Raw genomic sequence first — 6,140 nt, 5'->3', positions numbered from 1 at the left:
GATCAGCACTGCCTAGTTTGACGGTTTGATTTGAGTTTCGTGAGCCCTGCCTCTCTCAAGTCAACAATTTGTGGAGGCAGGCATGTAAAAATGCAAGTACAAGCCCTAGAGATGACAAAAGGATGACGTGAAACACAAAACACTCTTCCTGGCAAATGAACGGAGAGCTCTGGGTGCAGGCAACAAGCTCATTTGCACATACTTCCTGCATTGTAAGGATACAAAGCAGGTTGAAAATCATTCTCTCTCTAAAATGTTGCATTACACTGTATATCTATAGGTGCTGTATATAACTAATTATTCCTTCAGGATACAATTTATGATTGATCTTTGATTTTTCCATTTCATTCATTTATATTCTTTAGTTAAATTGTGCAGCCTGTTGGCTCATATTACATCATATGAACATATTATATATAAATTATATTTTTGGGTGATCGGTCTCCTTATTTTAATAATGACTATATATATCTTTCACCTTAATTTTCACCTATAATCAGTCCCTCCAGGAAGTTGCACTCTTGTGATCGCAACAACAATTGCAAGTTTAACCAATACCTATGAATACTGTGCAACCTTTACTGCAAAATTGACCAATCATTGCTGTGTCCCACAAGTTGCACCAATCATAGCAGTCCATCTGTCAAACGTTAAGTCATACATCACCGAACCACTAGGGATTTTATTCTCACTGGAAGTTGCCGTTGATTTTTAATGAGTTATATTTTAAAAACGCAACAATTTTTGCAATTTTAACTTTCTTCCACAATTTCATTGACCAAAAAATACCAAAGATCATTGATCATTGATCAACATGATTGTGCCTTGTTGTACCAAAAACTAAAGATTCATACTCTACAAGGTCACAATAACCTTCTTTAACCACAAAAATATCATCAGTTCATCCTTGTGTGCATTTCAATGTTTGTGCCTAATTTGAACTAATTCCTTTCAAGGCGTTCCTGAAATATTGCGTTCACAAGAGTGGGATGGTGTTTATGTATGCATAAAAAGTTGCATAATGAAATCGTAATTTGCAAAACAAAAAGCGACACGGTTGAGTACTAAGATCTATTGGATTGTATTCTACAATACACTGAAGAGGTGAAGAAGTGTTTAATGCTCGTCTGTCCGTTCCAGCTCAATCAGTTTGAACTGTAATCATGATGTTAGTAGCTGCTGCTGTGTGTGCAGCCTCTGCTGTTGGGCTGTTTATTCTTCTTCAGTAACTAATGCACAGAAGCAGCTGGGTTCAACTAATTGAGCGCCTTAGGAAAACACAGGTGCATTAGAATAATACCCTCTGAGATGTTAGACCTGCTGCATCCAGCTGTGAAGAATATTCAAAAAGCTAGTCAGATTAATGATTCACTCATACAGTAGCTGCTGTTACTTATACTCCGCTATTGTGCATTAGAGCGTTTAGAGCAGGACTCTGGCTGAAAAAGGCTGAAAAACATTTTATGTTAAGCCTCAGAATGCAAGAGAACTGTTTTCTGCTGTACGGGTGAAATTCTTCTGACATTTGAAATTTAAAAAGCCTTTGAACTATTAAAACATCACAAGCTGTTTAATAGGCTTAGTTTGAACATGTCCTTGAGGTGGTCTGCATATGTATTTTTCCTCTAGGATTTATTAATCATTAAACTGAAAAAAGGAATGGAATCTACAATGCTTCTTCCAGAGGTGGAAGGTAGCTTGGAGGTACACTTCTTGAGAATTTTCCTTTTATGCTACTTTTACTCCACTACATTAGCTCCACCCGGACATCTGCAACCCGGACATCGAGCTTGTCCCGACGGACTACCGTCATTATTATTTGCTGTGTGGGGTGACGTGAAAACGTTACATAACGTTATTAAAGCGTCTCCAAAGGCGTTTCAAGAGAATTGGCAGTACATCCAACCGGACCATCAACCGCAGACCACGTGCAAAACACACCAGCCCAGGACCTCCACATCCAGCTATCACCTCCAATTGATCGTCTGCGACCAGCCACTCAGACAGCTGCTGCAATCAATTGGTTTGCATAACCAAAGGAATTTCTGCACAAACTGTTCAGGAACAGTCTCAGGGGAAGCTCATCTGCTGTCGTCCCTTCATACTGGTCTTGACCTGACTGCAGTTCGTCGTCGTAACGACTTGAGTGGGCAAATGCTCACATTCGATGGCTGCCTGGCACTTGGAGAGGTGTTTTCTTTCAGGATGAATCCCGGGTTTTCACTGTACAGGGCAGATGGCAGCGCATGATATGCGTTCGGTGTGGGTGAGCGGTTTGCTGATGTCAACGTTTTAGATCGAGTTGGCCCATGGTGGTTATGGGTATGGGCAGGGCGTGTGTATGGACAATGGATACCGTGACGGAGATTCCTGAGGCCATGTTTGCCATTCATCCAACGGACCATACACCTCATGCTTACAGGCATGATAATGCACAGCCCCATGTTGCAAGGGATCTTACACAATTCCTGGAAGCTGAAAACATCCTTCTTGCATGGCCAGCATACTCACCGACATGTGCACCCATTGAGCATGTTGGATTGCCCTGGATCGGCGATTACGACCAGCGTAGTTCCAGTGTCCTGCCAATATCCAGCAACTTCGCACAGCCATTGAAGAGCGAATGGACCAACATTCCACAGGCCATCAATCAGCAACCTATCAACTCTATGAGAAGGAGATGTGTTGCACTGCGTGAGACAAATGGTGTGTCACACCAGATACTTATACCAATACAGTGAAACTGCAACATTTTCGAGTGGCCTTTTATTTGTGGCCAGCCTAAGGCACACCTGTGCAATACCCATGGCTGTCGATCAGCATTTGATATGCCACACTGTGAGGTGTATGGATTATCTCGGCAAAGGAAAGTGCTCACTAACACAGAATTTTGACAGATTGTGAACAATATTTGAGAGAAATAGGTCTTTTGTGTACATAGAGAAAGTCTTAGATCTTTGAGTTCAGCTCATGATGAATGGGGGCAAAAACAAAAGTGTTGCGTTTATAATTTTGTTTAGTGAATAAAAAGCATTTATGGGAAGTTGACTGTTCATTATTTTCATGCAATAACAGTAATACAATAATAATAGCAGTATTCTGCATTTAATATCCTGTAGCAGAATAGCACATCTCAAACTAGATGACAAAATATAAAAACAAAACCCATTCCATTAATAGCACTGAAACTAGTCCACTTTCTAAACTCACTGAAAATAAAAAAGTGCACTGTATTTTACTTTAGTGTGAATTCTGACTGTAAATTTGTGCTCTTATTTAGTGTGCTCATAAATTCCTACAATGAAAAACTGTAATAAAGTGACAAAATAAAGTGTCAGTGGCATGCACATACTTTCTGCTAACAATCCCACAATGCAATGCTGCATGTTATAGATGCAAAACTTACACTCGTCAGTGAAAATTCCAATTTACTGCTCAATATAACGTAAACCTTTTTTCACAGCAGCCATTTTGACATAAAATAGTAGGGTAAACACAGGTGCTACCAGATATGCTAATTAAGGTCCCATTCTATTCAGGTCAAACATGTTGGATCACTGGAAAGGCTCTACACTAAATGGAATGGAACCTACCATTAGTATCAATGGTATCACCCATTTACCCCACTATTGCTGTGAAAAAGGTCAGTGTTATATAGGGATAAATTAATGAGTGAATGATGGAGTGATTACGGACACGGCCAGTACTGTTCATATATACAGATTCATGGAGCTAACTTCAGCATACTTACTTGTTTATAATGACACTGTTAACATGCTGATGCTTAACAGGTCATGTTTACCATGTTCGCACTGAGGCTAATATTATTATCTTTAGTGTGGTAGGAATTTGGACAAACACTGGACAAAGTGAAATTAGCAGAAATCCAGAGGTAATGAAAACACACTCAGAGCCTAACTGCCCTCATCTCAGGCTGACTCGACACAGTGAACACTGCAGTATGTTGAAAAGAAAAGGCTTTAGAAGGCTATGATAGCCGAGCAATGGACGTCTTCATGAATCCATAGAATTATACCTAACCTAAAAAGCTGATTTATCCAACCAAACACAAGTACATGAGGGATCAGCAAGTACACTATTGACTGTATTTGTATAACCGTACTCTGGATGGGCATGGCTAAGTGGGTGGTGCCTGAACCAGAAGTGGGCTGGACTAACCAGAACTTGTTCATTTAAGCATGAAATGTATATAGATTGATCAGAAGTTGCTATATTCATTAGAAAACTATTAAGAGCAAGTTTGATCACAAGAGTAAGAGAACTATTTACAGACATAATTGCGTATGGATATTGGATATTGGGCCAGGTATTCACTCAACCCTAACAAACATACTGTACCTGAACAGCAATTGGAGCTCTGAAACTTTAACTCAGCACTTTAATTTTCTTTCTTTATCTAAAATGTCCCATCCATCCTCCATCCTCTGTCTGGACTACACTGCAGGACAGCAGAGGAGACAGTCATCAGATATAATCAGTAAAATGGAAACCAGGGTCCACACTATTCATGTCTAAATTCATACTTTAGCACTTTGCACACACCTCTCCGGGTGTGTATCTGATATATGCTGTGAGGTGAACAAGATTTAGTAGGAACTTATGCTAGAAACAGCATTACCAGCATTACACCATTGAAAATAGCAGACAAACAGAATTAACAGAAGGAACCACAGCTTTATTCAGACTTGCCAAGGCATAGGAGGGCTTCTGAGAAAAAGAATTAATATGCAGTATGTACTGGTGTTTAGTTTACATGGAATTTTTAACATTTATATCAAATGAAGCTCCGAATGCTGTGGCAATATTCAGTATTTTTTTCTTTCTTTGTAATGCCAAGAAAGTGTTCAGTAATTCCCCCTGAACTGATTTCTGGTCAGGGTGGAAGAGCTTTTAAAACGACTCTTAGAGGACCAGTGTGTAGGGTTAAGTGGCATCCAGTGCTGCAGATTACAACCATTTTAATACAGCTCAGCCTTCCAAGTGTGTAATAGAAACTATGGTAGCTGGTAAAGGCCCTTTCTAGGGCCAGGGTTTGGTTTGTCTGTTCTGTAGAAACATGGTGGACTCCATAGAAGAGGACCCACTCCCTCTGTAGATAAAAGCAGCTCATTCTAAAACATGATTCTTATATCCAGGTGATTGTACACTAATGAAAACATACCAATGAATATTATATTCCATTTCCATTGGACCTTTAAGACCGTGAAACACTATCTCTGACCTGCATCACATCTTCCTCACAGAGGTGGACTGGCATGTGTTTAATGAAAGGCCAATAACTGTCCCATACACTGGCACACTGTATATCAGTGTAGCCCTTGTAAGCACAGCATTGTGTGAACTTGGAATATATACATGAAATAAGAATGCCATAAAGTTAATGATGAAGATGCAACACGTAGAATATGAAATACATAAATTACACTATTTCTAACAAATTGTCAACCACAGTTTCCCCAAGTATGTAAGTTATCCAGTTTCCTCTAAGCCTGTGGTTTCTAATACTGTGACAGACGAGAGCTCTCCTCCAAGTCGACCAGCTCATTTCACTTATTTCTTCCTAATAATAATACTGGCTTCAATAAAACTGACTCACCTGAGAACAGGTGGCTGGACCTGACGTTAGGTTTACTTTGCGCGTGATTAAGCATCTCTGGCAGGAACTGGATTGAGCAGTGCACCGCCAAAGGTTAAACAACGTTTGTGTAACATTTTTATATGAGGTTTTGCTACTCTGTGTGGGTCTTTACCAGGTAAAATAGATGTGTTTGGATAAAAAGGAAGAACTGAGCCACAGCTGAAAACAGAAGAGTGCCACCTTCAGAAACTTAATAGGGCTGTCACTTTTTCCAAACATGACATGACACGAAATTTGTTGGAATTAATTTGAACAATGATCTTAAAACACATTGTACAACTGTATGACACCACAAGGGAAAACATAACGTAGAAACTATTCTAAAGAATAAGACATTTACTTTTACCACACCAAAGGACTGACTATCCCTGCTTATAAATCACTCCAGACGGGTTTGCTCGCTAGTGCCCTCCATTTTCATAGTAAACAACATTACATTACTAGCTCTGTTTTAGGCGTGGGTAAAAATATTGATTCATCA

Source organism: Morone saxatilis, unplaced genomic scaffold (assembly GCF_004916995.1).
Source record: "Morone saxatilis isolate NCDOM2014 unplaced genomic scaffold, NCSU_SB_2.0 Contig24, whole genome shotgun sequence".
Taxonomy (NCBI): domain Eukaryota; kingdom Metazoa; phylum Chordata; class Actinopteri; family Moronidae; genus Morone; species Morone saxatilis.
This window is presented reverse-complemented; position numbering follows the sequence as displayed.